This window comes from Siphateles boraxobius, unplaced genomic scaffold, assembly GCF_051911475.1.
Source record: "Siphateles boraxobius isolate OS27281-9 unplaced genomic scaffold, OSU_SipBor_1 13, whole genome shotgun sequence".
Taxonomy (NCBI): domain Eukaryota; kingdom Metazoa; phylum Chordata; class Actinopteri; order Cypriniformes; family Leuciscidae; genus Siphateles; species Siphateles boraxobius.
This window is the reverse complement of record NW_027508733.1, coordinates 24,302,273-24,317,235: the sequence shown is the minus strand read 5'-3', so window position 1 is coordinate 24,317,235 and position 14,963 is coordinate 24,302,273. Positions and strand designations below refer to the sequence as shown.

Genomic DNA, 14,963 nt, shown 5'->3' with positions numbered 1-14,963 from the left:
GTGTAGGGTTTGAGTAGAGAGACATGAAAGGAAGGTGAGATGCGGTAGTGAGCGGGTCATGACAACCGGTAGGTGACCTCGTTGATCTGCCTCTGTATGGCGAACGGACCGATGTACCTGGGACTCAGCTTGTGACAGGGCTGTCTGAGACGGATGTCCCTGGTGGAGAGCCAGACCATTTGCCCAGGTTGGTATAGTGGGGTAGGGGATCTTCTTGCGTCGGCCTGACTCTTGTGTCTCCGGACAGCCCTTTGCAGATGGACGTGTGCTGAGTCCCAGACCCTCTCGCTCTCCTGGAACCAGTGATGGACTGCTGGAACGTCAGAAGGTTCACCTGACCAGGGAAACAGGGGCGGCTGGAAGCCGAGTATGCACTGGAAGGGCGTGAGGCCTCTGGTGGCTTGACGAAGGGAGATCTGTGGATACTCGGCCCAGGGAAGGTAACGGTTCCAGCAATCCTGATGGTTGTGGCAGTATGACCGCAGGTATCTCCCGATCTCCTGTATCTTTCGCTCAGTCTGGCCATTGTACTGTGGGTGGTATCCGGAGGTTAAACTGACTGTAACTCCCAAGAGGTTGAAGAAAGCTTTCCAGACCCGGGATATTAATTGTGGTCCTCGATCGGAGACGATGTCTTCAGGTATGCCGAAATGACGGAAGATGTGGGTGAACAAGGTTTCAGCGGTGTCGAAGGCAGTGGGTAAACCAGGCAGAGGGATGAGCTTACAGGCTTTTGAGAAACGATTTACAACAACCAGGATGCATGTATGAGAGTCAGAGGATGGTAAATCTGTAATGAAGTCTATACCGAGATGAGACCAGGGTCTGGTGGGAACTGGGAGCGGCACTAGTTTTCCCTCCAGAAGGCGACGAGGAACTTTGACCATGGCACAGACTGAGCAGCCCTTCACGTATCGGGAGACATCCTGGGTCATATCTGGCCACCAGTAGCGTTGTTGTATGAGCAAGAGGGTTTGTTGGCTGCCTGGGTGTCCAGAGCCCGGAGATGTATGGGCTGAGTCCATGAGGGAAAGACGCAAACGGGTTGGAACATAGGTCCGTCCCTCAGGAACCCCCGGCGGAGCAGGTTCTGACCGGGTGGCGTCGGCGATGAGATCATCTATACTCCACTGGATGGGACTGACAATCACGGCTGGAGGGAGTATGGATTCCGGGTTGGATGTGATGGTGTCAGGTTGGTATAGATGGGAAAGTGAGTCAGCTTTGATGTTCTTGTTTCCAGGGCGGTAAGTGACCTTGAAGTTGAATCGGGTGAAGAATAGAGACCAGCGGGCTTGACGGGTGTTGAGTCTTTTAGCATCTCTGAGGTATTCTAGGTTACGGTGATGACATCGAATGGGTATTTAGCTCCCTCCAGCCAGTGTCTCCACTCTTCCAGGGCGAGTTTGATTGCCAACAGTTCCCGGTTGCCGATGTCGTAGTTCTGCTCCGCCGGGGACAGCTTTCTGAAGAAGAAGGCACATGGATGGAGTCGGAGTGGTGTCCCCTGCCGCTGCGAGAGGACCACTCCTACCCCGGTGGTTGAAGCGTCCACCTCGACGAGAAACGGAAGATCTGGGTTGGGATGAACAAGGGTAGGAGCGGAAATAAAGGAGGCTTTGAGGTTCTCGAAGGCATTGGTGGCTTCGGTGGTCCAGGACAGAGACTTGGCCCCTTTCTTTAAGAGTGAGGTGATGGGTGCGCTGATTTGACTGAAACCTTTGATGAAACGACGGTAGAAGTTTGCAAAGCCCAGGAAGCGTTGAAGCTCTTTGACATTGGTGGGTTGTGGCCAGTTGGAGACCGCTTCCACCTTCCTCTGGTCCATGGTGATTCCGTGCGGTGTGATGACATAACCCAGAAAGTGAATTGTTTCCTGATGAAACTCACATTTTTCCAACTTGAGGTAAAGGTGGTGTTCGCGTAGGCGTTGAAGGACGGATTTAACATGGTGGTGATGTTCAGACAGGTTGGATGAGTATATGAGGATATCGTCGATGTAGATGATGACAAACTGATGAAGGAAATCTCTGAATATCTCATTCATAAATCCTTGGAAGACAGCGGGAGCGTTGGACAGTCTGAAGGGCATGACCCTATATTCATAGTGGCCAGCAGGTGTGATGAACGCTGTCTTCCACTCATCTCCTTTTCTGATCCGAACCAGATTGTAAGCACTGCGTAGGTCGAGTTTAGTGAAGATGCGTGCATCGCGGAGTTGTTCCAAGGCGGCTGGGACCAGAGGAAGGGGATACCGGAATTTGATAGTGGAGTTGTTGAGTGTCCGGTAATCGATACAGGGGCGCAAGCCTCCGTCCTTCTTGCCAACGAAAAAGAAGCTGGATGTGGCAGGGGACGTAGAAGGGCGGATGTAACCTTGACGAAGGTCCTCCTCGATGTACTCCTCCATGGCCTTCTGCTCCGGGATGGACAAAGGGTAGATTTTGCCACGCGGCAACACAGCCCCAGGCAGCAGGTCGATCGCACAGTCCCATGGCCGGTGAGGTGGGAGTTTGATCGCCAGTTTTTTTGTCGAAAACATCCTGGAACGCCCGATAAGGAACTGGTATCTCAGGAAGTTGGTCGGTAGGAGGGCTTTCGATGGAAGTGGAAGCAATGGATACCTCAGAAACCGGAGTGGGTGATGAGTGAGGAATCTTCTTGATGGAATACAGGCAATGGCTGAAGCAGACATCTCCCCATTGAAGTATCTCACCTGAGGACCAGTCGATGTTGGGAGAATGGAGTTCCAGCCACGGGCATCCCAGGATGATGTCTGCGGTGGAACCCTCCAGCACCAGGGACATACAGAGGCAGATGGAGAAGGACTGGTGGCGAGTGGTGGAATGGCGCATTGGATGTCCCGCAAAACATCGGAAACTGTGACCGGGGGTGAAGGATCCTCTTCGCCGTGAGCTGTCGGTTAGTGCATGGTGGTCTGGTCTTCTGTCATGAAACGGAAGGACACAAACAGGTAAAGTAGCAGTGGTCTTTATTGAAAGCACTCAGGGACAGTTGCGGCAGTAGTGGATGATGGTGGAGAGTAAAACAGTGAACGTGGATGGTTTGGTAATTGAAGTGTCTCTTATCTGATGTAGAATGAAGATGACGGGAAGGCCGAAGAGAGCAGACAGGTTCGAGACTGGAAGACTGGGATCGCTGAACGGGATAGCAGCAAGCAGGTAGGATTCGTCAGGTAAGTAGCAGGTTCAGGTGGAGAGAGTCAGGAAGTCGATGGAGTGTCGACGAGACCAGACAACTGAGTGAGTGAACTGGTGTGGTTTTTAAGGTGTGAGTGAAGTGAGTGCTGATTGCTGACAGGTGATGATGACAGGTGCTGGTGATTAGTATTCTGGTGAGGCTGAAAGAGTGGGCGGAGTGTAGAGGTCTGGCGCTGATGCTGGTGTATCCGTGACAATATATATATATATATATATATATATATATATATATATATGTTATGACCCACAAGGGGGAAATGATCAGGCGTGAGGTGGTAGTGCAGCTTCAATCAATAGGCACATTTTTTTATTCAAATAATTCAACATAGTTAAAGAAAAATGTAACAGACCTTAAATGCAAATACCCACAAAAAATAATAAATGAAAAAAAATAATAATTATATATAAAAAAAAAAAAACCCACAGATAGCCACGGGTTACCTATATTGTGAAGACAGTGACATTCAAAGTGCTCTCACCACAGCAAAGCTCACAGCAATCACACTGCAAACCTAAAGATAAAACAGAGGAAACACAAATAAAGTGACCAAACCACCACACGATCCCAACCACCTCACCACCGCCATCCACACAGTGAGGGTAACCCAGCAGGCATCGTTGGGTTAAAAAGAAGTCTACAAAAAGAAAGAAAAAACAAATTAATTAAGAGTGGGTAATGCCAGTAGGGCAAACAAGTCAGCACCATGAAACCATTACTAGTCTTTTATGGCCTATGTTTTTCCTATGTGGTCCAATATCCAACAAAATAATAAATGAACCAAAGAAAATTAAATCTAAAGTAAACGGTAACCGTTCATCCCTGTAGGGGAAAACACAATCAATTACAACAAAGAATTATTAACAATACATATAAAAAACACATAAAAATAAAAGAATATAAATTCTGCACATATAGAAAACCATTATTAAAAGTTCCCTTTAATAAAACAATACCTCCAATATCCGTTATTTTGACTGACACTGAGGCACAATCAGTCAGGCGAGAATCCGGGCCAATACACTAAAACCCAAAGAAAAGAAAATCATTAAAACATAATCCTAGAAACAATTTCTTAAAATTATAAAACTACTACCTCCTTAAAGGGGACATATCATGCTAAATCCATTTTTTTTGCCCGTAAATGCATTTTGTTGTATATTTGGAGTGTTTATAAGTACAGAAAAGTTTAAATTATTCTCTTCAGGTGCTTTGTTGATATCTTTATATTCTTTTTTGGATATATTTTGCAACCTGTTCCGATTTTTCCATTCTCTATGACGTATTTTTGAACAATTACGTCACAGTATTTGCAGCGGAACTGCCAAATAAGGACATCGACTGTGCCCAAGCATTGCAGTTCCGCTTTATATAGACCACAAATGTATGATTTATATGTAAAAAGGAACGATTTAAAAGCATGATATGTTCCCTTTAAAGTAACACCAGGTAACTTTTGCTCTCGGGGTCCCCCTACAGTTGGGAAACAGTATTGTCCTCTACTACTGTCGTAAACTCTGTCATCGTGCATTTGTTGACAACCATGATAGCCCTGAACACTGTAGGAGGAGGTCACATGCAGGTGTTCTGCTTGCGTCGCGTGTGAAATGTCTTCATCCCAGGTACAGTGGCATATATTTCAGCATGTCATATGAATATAATTTCATGGGTTTTATTTTTTTCTAACGACAAATTATCGCGATGATCACGTTTACAAGCTAGTGTCATTATAGTAGCCTAGTCTAACGTTATTGGTTACCGTTTTACTGAATCTATATGATACTTCAATGCAATGTTTGAGTGGTAGATAATAACCATATATCGTCAATATCAAGCTACCGTAAATAAATCTGCAAATTTTACAAATTTGCATTGTAGCTTGAGGCAAGACAAATAATCATTACCTGATTCATGAAGATAAACGGAGGATAAGATAGCTTCCGTAAAATAGTCAGGCAGACAAAAAAACACCCCAGACTACGGGGTGTCATTGGTTGTTGCGTTAAATGTTACCCAGATACAATAGTGCTATTTTCTGATTGGCTAACAACACCAGACGAACAACACGAGAGGAGACGCTGCGGCATATTAAATATATTACAAATAGTTTTTCAGCGTGAGAAATACAATGTGTGGCGGGAGAGCGTGACAACAGACCGAAATGAGTGACTGTCACGCTCAATGCGTGACACTTGACAGCCCTGCGATTTTAAGGAAGTGTAACGGCCGCTAGTTGCCCCAACCATGTCCCATTACATATATATATATATAAATATATATATATATATATATATATATATATATTAGTATTATAGGATTAAAGCACTAAAGTCCAGGTTACACTGGATTGCCAAGTTAGACCAATGAGCTGGCAGGAGTAGAAACACAACTGGTTAATCATACAATTTGAGATCAGTATTTGGCCAGCAAAAGCTTTACTTTAAAACGGACATGGTGCTTTTGCAAAACCACTGATCATGAGAACTGTTGTAATGGCCTTGACCATAGCCCTTGTGGGTAAGTAACCTGCAACTTTTGAATGACATAATTTGCATGCATTTCATAGCATACAGTATCATAATTTGACAAAATTGCTACCGTAGGATGTATTTAAAAGAATATTACTCTTTCTTTCTGATATTTCAGCAAGCCAACATGTGAATCTTCGTAGTTTAATCTCATTTTACTAGTGATAAAAATATATTTTTTTCTACAGTAGCCTACCGTATGTGTCTTCTGCAAAATGCTTTTTTGTACTTTTAGTCCCTGATTTGGCTGGCACCCAGACCTATGCGTACAAATATGAGGCTTTGCTCTTCAGTGGTCTTCACCTGGAAGGTCTGGCCAGAGCTGGCATTAAGATCAACAGCAAGGTTTTAATCAGTGCTGCAGCTAAGAATGTATGAATGTACAGAACGTTTATCCCAATCATGGAGCTTCGTTCTCTTACTGTCCACAAATAATTGAAAAGAAGCTCAATGTTTTCCCATTCGTTTCAGCTCACGAAACCTCAGCTTCTTTCTGATAAGGATGGAGTTCAAGGTATTTGCGAAACCCAGTACCTGATTAATAAAGATGAATAAAACAACAAAACCATCATCACTAAGTCCAGGGATCTGACCCGTTGCCAAGAGAGAATCATAAAGGATGTTGGCTTGACTTACATTGAAAAGTGCACTGGATGTCAGCAGGTCAGGTCAAAAACTTATTTTCCTATCAATGCTTTGGTTTCTTTAAATATCAATATAATCTATATATTCTTGGACAGAGGGGAAATAGTCTCTCTGGGGCGGCAACCTACAGCTACTACATGAAGCCAACTCCAACAGTTTTTGTGTTTACTGAAGCAACAGTCCAAGAGATTCATCAGTTTACACCTCATTACGAGATTGGTGATGCTACCCAGATGGAAAGTAGGCAAGACATTTGTTCATGCAATCTCATTCCGATTTAATTATATTTGTGTAAACATTTTTGTGTTTCCTTTTCAATACTTCCGGCAAACCTTTACCTTTCTGGGGATTATGGCATCTCCCATAATTCCAATCAGTGCTGAATATTTAGCCCGTGGATCTTTACATTATGAATTTAGCAGTGAGACTCTCTGGAGTCCGAGTCAGCTCATGAGAATCAGTAATCTACAGGCTCAAGTGAGAAAATATTTCATATTATTAATGTTATTTTTCATTTAATATCTATAACCTCATTGTGGCGAATAGGACGGCCGAGGGACGTGAGAGAACGGCGCGAGGCCAGTGGTGCGATTGCTAATGAGCAACACCTGTGAAGCACACTGGTCTCGCATCTCTCACGGAGGAGCGGAAGCATAAAGGAGAAGCGACGACGTTGATGATCGAGATAGGAACAGGCCTGTGTTTTAGTTTTTGAATTTGTGTTTTATTTTAGCCAGCAGTCGTCCGCGAGGGGCTGCTGGCAGTTCTTTATGTTTATTTTCGGTAGCCAGCAGTCGTCCGCGAGGGGTTGCTGGCGGTATTTTGGTTTGTTTGTTTTATTTTAAATAAAGTTTATTTGATTGTTCACCAGTTCCCGCCTCCTTCTTCCCTGAAAATTGCTACACTGGTGCCGAAACCCGGGAAGAACGTGAAAGTGAAAGTGACACATGATGGCCAAGTATGGTAACCCATACTTGGAATTTGACCTCTGCATTTAACCCATCCAAGTAAGTGCACACACATTAGGAGCAGAGTAGTGAGTAGTGAACACACACACACTGCAAACGTGGATACACACACCCGGAGCAGCGGGCAGCCTTGAGTGGGAAGAGGGAGGAACGCGCTGTCAGAGAGTCCTCGCCGCTGTGGGGAATCCGCGGTGCCATCGAGCATGGTGCGCGAGTCACCGCCGCTCGCCGTGGGCCGGAGCCTGCTGCCATCCGCCGGGCAGGGGAGGAGCAGGGAGCGGGGGAGGAGCGGCCATGGACGCTCGAGGCGGTGCGCTGGAGTGAGTTGCCGGTGGGACGGTCGAGCTCGCTGCCGGCCGCCTGGGTATTGGAGGGGTAGATGCCATCCGGGAGGGAGAGGAGAAGTCGCCGCCGCTCGCCGTGGGTCGGAGCCTGCTGCCGTCCACCAGCGAAGGGGAGGAGCAGGGAGCGGGGGACTCCTGCCATCTGCCCAAGGCACCCGAGGAGCCGTCGCCGTCCACCGGGGGGCGGAGGAGCGTCGAGCCGTCCACCGAGGGCTACCCAGCGTCACCGCCACCAGGCACCGCGGAGGAGATCGCCCAGCTGGTGGGGGACCAGATGGCAGCGCGTAGTGGGAACCGGACCAATTTTTTTTTTCCTCTCTCCCCTCTCTCGATCTGTCGCTCCTCATGCTTCCGTTTCCGTTTCCCTCGGCTTGTCGGTCCATACCCCCCAGGGATCGCCACCGCCGGGGGGGGGGAGTAGGCACAGGCTTGTGGGTACCCCCCGGCCTTTGAGGGGCGATGGGGGTATGTGGCGAACAGGACGGCAGAGGGACGTGAGAGAACGGCGCGAGGCCGTGGTGCGATTGCTAATGAGCAACACCTGTGAAGCACACCGGTCTCGCATCTCTCACGGAGGAGCGGAAGCATAAAGGAGGAGCGACGACGTTGATGATCGAGAGAGGAACAGGCCTGTGTTTTAGTTTTTGAATTTGTGTTTTATTTTAGCAAGCAGTCGTCCGCGAGGGGCTGCTGGCAGTTCTTTATGTTTATTTTCGATAGCCAGCAGTCGTCCGCGAGGGGCTGCTGACGGTATTTTGGTTTGTTTGTTTTATTTTAAATAAAGTTTATTTGATTGTTCACCGGTTCCCGCCTCCTTCTTCCCTGAAAAAAACCCAAACACAGACGATATGCGGACACACAGGATTTATTGAGGCACAAAACAGTAAACAAAAACCCACGAGGGGGCAAAACAGGACAGAAGGGCAGTACACCTAGACTAAGACAGGAAATAAACTAGGATTAGAAACTGATAATGACAAGATGAAGAAAAACAGCTACACAAACTCACAATTCTTAATACGGGATTCAGACAAAGTACTCACAGGACTCTCACAAAGAGTAACACACATTGGTTGACAATGTACCGACACTGGACAGCAAACACAAGGGTAATTACATAGGGAGAAACTAATGAGGGGAACAGGTGACACAGACTAGGTAATGACAAGACGAGGATAACAAGGGGGCGGGGTATCTAACGAGACAACACAAGCACATGGCCCAAACAACAGGGCAAGCCTTGTACACAGAACATGGTTCTGCTATGATCCTGCCACAAGACTAGAAAAATCAAGAACAAGTATAATAGTAAAAATAATAGTAGCATTTTTAATCTCTCCTTTTTATTTCACTGGTATCCGTTAAGATACATTAAGATGCTCTGAATCATCTGGCAATCAAAAAAACTGGAAGAAGTCCATGAAGATATTCCTCTGAAATATACTCAGCTCATTCAGCTTATGCGTTTTGCGAGTGTGGATGCTGTTGAGGGAATCTGGTCTCAGTTCAAAACCAGACCAAATTTCAGGTACATCCAAGTCAATTTAACAGTTTGATTAAATTTTTATTTATTTTATTTATTGCCTCTCATCTTTACTCCTCTAAGGAAATGGATCTTATTTGCTGTTCCTATAGTTGGCACCCTATACAGGTCCTTCTCAAAAAATTAGCATATTGTGATAAAGTTAATTATTTTCCATAATGTAATGATAAAAATTAAACGTTCATATATTTTAGATTCATTGCACACCAACTGAGCTAATTTTTTGAGATAGGAATTTTGGGTGTTCATGAGCTGTATACCAAAATCATCAGTATTAAAAAAATAAAAGACCTGAAATATTTCAGTTGGTGTGCAATGAATCTAAAATATATGAAAGCTTAATTTTTATCATTACATTATGGAAAATAATGAACTTTATTAAGATATACTCTGTGCGTACACTCATATTTGAAGATTGACTCAAAGCTTAAACTTCTTATTTAGCATGAGAAATAATGTATGAACTTGTTCCTTAAATGTTGTAACCAACAAAGGGTCTGGCTTTGAGTAACAAAGTTCAAGAAACATCAGTTCTACGTGATATTGCTATGCTTGGCTATGGGACAATGATTGCCAGGTACTGCAGTGATGCTCTTAAACCCCAGTGAAGCTTTTGAAGGTAAAGACGATTCTAAATCAGGGATGGTTAACTTCGGTTCTGGTGGTTCACTGTCCTGCAGAGTTTAGCTGCAACCCTAATCAAACACACCTTAACAAGCTTATTAATGTCTTCAAGATGACTCGAAAACTACAGGCTGGTGAGTTTTCATCAGTGTTGGAGATAAACTCTGCAGGACAGCTGCAGGTCTAGGTCTGAAGTTACCTATCCCAGTTTTAAATGATTTGATTGACCGTATGTGTGGATATATGGACAACTTGCTGTTTTTCTTCTAGCCCATCCATGAGAGTGTTTCTGAGGCAACTGCAAAGGTTGACATTGCAGAGATCACCTTGATTCTGAAAGTACTGGGCAATGCCGGTCACCCTGCTAGCATTAAATACTTCACAATGTTTTTAGCAGTATTTGGGACCCAAATACCTCAATTTCCCATGAGAGTTCAAGTATGTGCAATGTTGGCTCTGAAGGCCATTGCCAAAAAGGAACCAAAACTGGTTAGTCAGAGATATTTGAGTCATGCTTCGTCATACTAATCAAATGGGTTACTATAGTGCAGGGGTCATCAACTATATTTGTCCAAGGGACAGAATTTTTCCCTGCAGACACTGTAAGGGCCAGATGCTCGTAATATAAAATAAAATTAGGATTGTATCCTAAGTAATATGTTATTATTGGATTATTGATATTTGATTACTAATTCTCATTCCAAATTTCTTAAGCAGATACCTCTGTCTACTGAAACTGCTGTTCGCCGTGTCCATGTTTTGGCAGAGGATGTCCAGCAACTTGTAATGATTGTAATTGATGAGATCAAAGAAGCCAGATACCTATCACTGACTATTGATGAGTCCACCGACAATACTGACATTTCCCGAATGTGCGTTTTCGTCAGATATTTTGACAGCAAAGATTTCAAAGAAGAGCTGCTGGCCTTGATTCCACTGGAGGGCCTGACCACTGGCGCTATTATCTTGGGTAAGCTGGAGGAACTATTTCAAAAGCATGGACTGTCATTTGAAAAAGTCAACTTGGTTGTCACAGATGGTGCTCCTGCCAGGATTGGCAGAAACAGGGGACTAGTGAGCAGAAGTAAGGCTGTCGCTCCCAGCATTAACGCACTTCACTGTCTCATTCACCAAAGCGTGCTGTGTGCAAAATTAAGTGGTGATCTTAAAGAGGTTATGGACAAAACAATGATTTGTCAACATTTACTGTCTATGTGTAACATGCAGATAAAGAAGTTTTGAAGACAATAAACATGATTACAATGATATTTGATTTACCTGTGTTCTTCAAACCATGTCAGGTATTTTCAGAATAATAGATTATATTTATAATGTAATGCAAAAACATTTTTAATTTTTTGCGGTTTTAATCTCATAAATTGTCATGTATTGATGGTGTGCTAAGCTAACATGCTAGCTAGCCCTAAGTGCACCTTCCACCTAGCTGTTATTTTTATGAATTTTTCTAAATAGGAATGCTTACTGAAATGTTTCTTTTTTCAAGAAGGTCATTTGATAGAGTTTCAAATGTGAAGTGAGAACTTTGATAAAAGAAATTGGGAATTGAAACAGCGTTAATAGCCAATCGTTAGTAATTATAGGGCATAAAAAAAAAAAGTTTGGATCCGGTTGGTTGTCAGTTGAGGTCATGTGTCGGTAGGGACTTTTTTTTTTTTTTCAGTGGCAGCAAGGGATAGGAAGGAAATTATTATTATTATTATTTTTATTTTTATTTACAGTAGCGATGGATAAGCTACTCTATTTTTTCATAACATAGGCTACCTGTACATGTACTTTACCACCTTGTGTGTCCCACCATGTTACACACACACGCTGATTTTAAATGTGTGCGCGGGGGAAAACGGGGTTGCCTCATTGTAAAGTGTTACCGATTAGTTATACACCGATTCAGACATCTCGTGATTTCAGTGTTGGAAAGATCAGTTGTTTTAACCATTCATTAAAACGAATCGGTTTAAATGAGTCATTAGTTCGCGAATTGGACGTGTCATTATCAGACGTGTGCGCGTTGTGTGATTATCCGAGAGAGAGCAAGCGCAAAATGCGACACTGGCATCTCGAAGCAGCACTTCCGGTGGCATCTCCAGCGGCCATCAGCATAGATATCATATAGAGACTAGATGCCCTATTGGCCGCTGTGGCGAAAGAAATGCGACTGCCATCTTAAACCGATCATACTCATATTTGCGTTGCATAGCAGCAGTAGATGCCAAAGCACTGTGCAGAATATTCCTGCTCAAATTGGCGGACCATAACTCGGGGATTACTTTTCACAAGTAAGATTTAACATTTACCATACTGTAGGGTATGGACCAATCAGACACATACTAATTATTCATTATATACAAAGGTTTATGAAACTCCTCACACAGCCCAAATGAACAAACACAAGGGCAGAAACAGTGTCATGTTACAGGGCATGACAAGGAGATTTTACGACCTCCGAGGAATGTGGCCACATACTCAAGAGAGAGACTATGAAACAGAAACCTCTTTAAAACAGACTTTGCTGCATTAATCATAGACTAACTGATCTATAAATGAACATGCATAAAACTGTGAAAGAAACAGTGTAAATGGTTTACTTTCTCGTGTACTATTAGGTATATATTATGGTATGTATCCTGGTATACAACCAACTAACGATCAATGTAACCTCACCTGTATCATGCCTCCTACCTAAGTAATGCTCATTTAATGACTCACACTTTGATGTACATCACCTTCTTCTAGAGTGCAGTGTGGATGTGTTATAGCTATCTGAACATTAATGAAGGTATAATCATGCTAGGGACAAAGATCCGTAAATCAACTAATAGCCACTTTCCCTCTCAGACATGTCACCTTTCTGATTGGTCGAGTTCAACCCTTAGGGGAGGATCTTTTCCAGGCCTTATTAGAGACAGTCCACATGTGACCTCCCTCTCTTAGTTCTTTCATCCAGCCGCAACACTGTTCTGGTGATTCTGGGGAACCCCCTCCCCCTCGACGGGGGCCCCAGGGCCCAGCAGGCCTCAATCCAACCAGATATGGGCACAGGCAGGAGAGAGATGACTCTCTCACAAAGAACCAAGGACAATCTCAAGAGTTTTGGAACAAAGACTCCAACCAACAACGACTCCAATCACCCATCCTTCCGACTTCCTCACTTCTCCTGGGTGCTCGGCGTGGCCTCAACAGAGTACCAGGCCTTCACCAAACCAGCGATGCGTTCCTGGAGAAAGAGAACGCTCAACCAACTTCCACTTGACACTGCCGGAACCATCAACGACTTCAATTTTCAACAACTTCAAGAATTGTTCCCATTACAAATGCAAGTATTCAATTCAATGAAATGTGAAAATGAAATTCTGATGGTTCTTCTCATAGACCCTCTTCCGGTTTCCAATTTCATCCTATCACTAACCTATTTATGTATTCATGTGTGTATGTTGTTTAGTTTATTTATATTCATATAAATATCTATATTTAGTTAATAAAACTTGTACATAATATGTATTTGGTTCTGTTTTGTTTGCAATACAAGTCCCTTTACGACCACGGTTTTTGCTACTGGCTCAAAGTACTGTACAGGCGAAGAAATAATTATTCTTCTGTGTCCAGGGAAGATACCCTTTTCTTAGAATAAATTAATAATCAAAAGAGTTCGTTGGAAGAACTGATTAATTGATTGTAATATTAATTCAGCCACATCAAGTTAATCCAATTAACTGACCAAAATATTTATAATTAATAATAACAAGATATTATTGATTATTAATATTTCCAGAAAGCTGAGTTCCTTACAATACTATTGGTTGTATTTTGTGAACAAAATATTCAATGTGTCCTGTATCGTAGCTACGTGTATGACCTTTGCAGCAAAAAAACGCGCATGAAAATCAGTTCGGTATTCGGTGAGATATGATTAATTAAATGCGCTGGCAGCTCATTGCACCTGCCAAACAGATTACACTAAGTGGAGCGGGTGACCGGTTAAAGATGGCGGCCCCATGGCTCGTCCGCGCCAATAGGCAGTAGCGGTCGATAGGGCGTCTATCTATATGATGTCTACGGCCATCAGTGAGCGGCATCTCCAGCGGTCATCAGTGAGCGGCATCTCCAGCGGCCATCAGTGAGTGGCATCTCCAGCGGCCATCAGTGAGGTGCCGCTGGATTGTTTTCATTTTCATCAGATCATTTTCCTGTTTCTCACCTTCCACCGTGCACCTGAGACCCGCAGTGACAGCTGCTGTCAAACTAGCTAAAATGGAGGGACGCAAGTAGCTTTGCAACAGAGCGGTCATATGAAGTCGAGAACTTTTCTCCCCCACCTACACCTTAAAGGGTAACTAAACACTAAAACAACTTTTTTTAGTTAATTATCTGTAAGAATGGAGCTTCATAAATGCTGTTCATTGATTCGAGTAAATTTTTTGACATTTGGGTATAAAGTGTTTTAATTTTCAAATATATGGTGTAAAAACGTCTGAGTGCTGCCCTCTTCAGGTTAAACGGAAAGCTCCTGCAGTAGGGGTACTCTCTGACGTAGAATACTCTCTGACGTCACTCTGTCACGCCCTTGGTGCCTGAACTGCAGCTCGTCTCATAAATGAACCGGAACTCAGCATAGTACACTTGCCTTACAGTCCTGAGAAATATATATGGGTCATTCCTGGGATTCGGTAATATTTCAACTTGGACTTTTTTATTTTTTGAACTAAATATGATTACATTTCTAAATACCCCACATTATTAGGTACATATCAAACCTTCAAAAAATCGGGAAAAATGGGAAAATTTTCCCATCTCAGGCATTAAAGACTTTTTATTATTTTCAGTTTTTTTCAGATTTGTACACCTTTTATTCTCAACCCCGTAACGGACAAAATTGAATTAGTTTAAACAGGATTTTACACAAAACTTGTTATAAAACAAACATCCAACTACTGCTGTCCCTCATACCAATTCAATGACTTCAAATGTAACATTTATGATAATTTTCACATTTGTATGTGATGGAAGTTACAAATATCCAAATTGTTTGTCCGTGGTCTCTTTATTTTAGTAAGAAAAAAAATAATTTAGATGT

At 43.3% G+C, this 14,963-nt stretch overlaps 1 pseudogene; it reads left to right on the top strand.

The window, feature by feature from the left end:
* Positions 1–2,741: 2,741 nt before the first annotated feature.
* Positions 2,742–10,658, top strand: LOC143735530 (vitellogenin-like; annotated as a pseudogene).
* Positions 10,659–14,963: the final 4,305 nt, after the last annotated feature.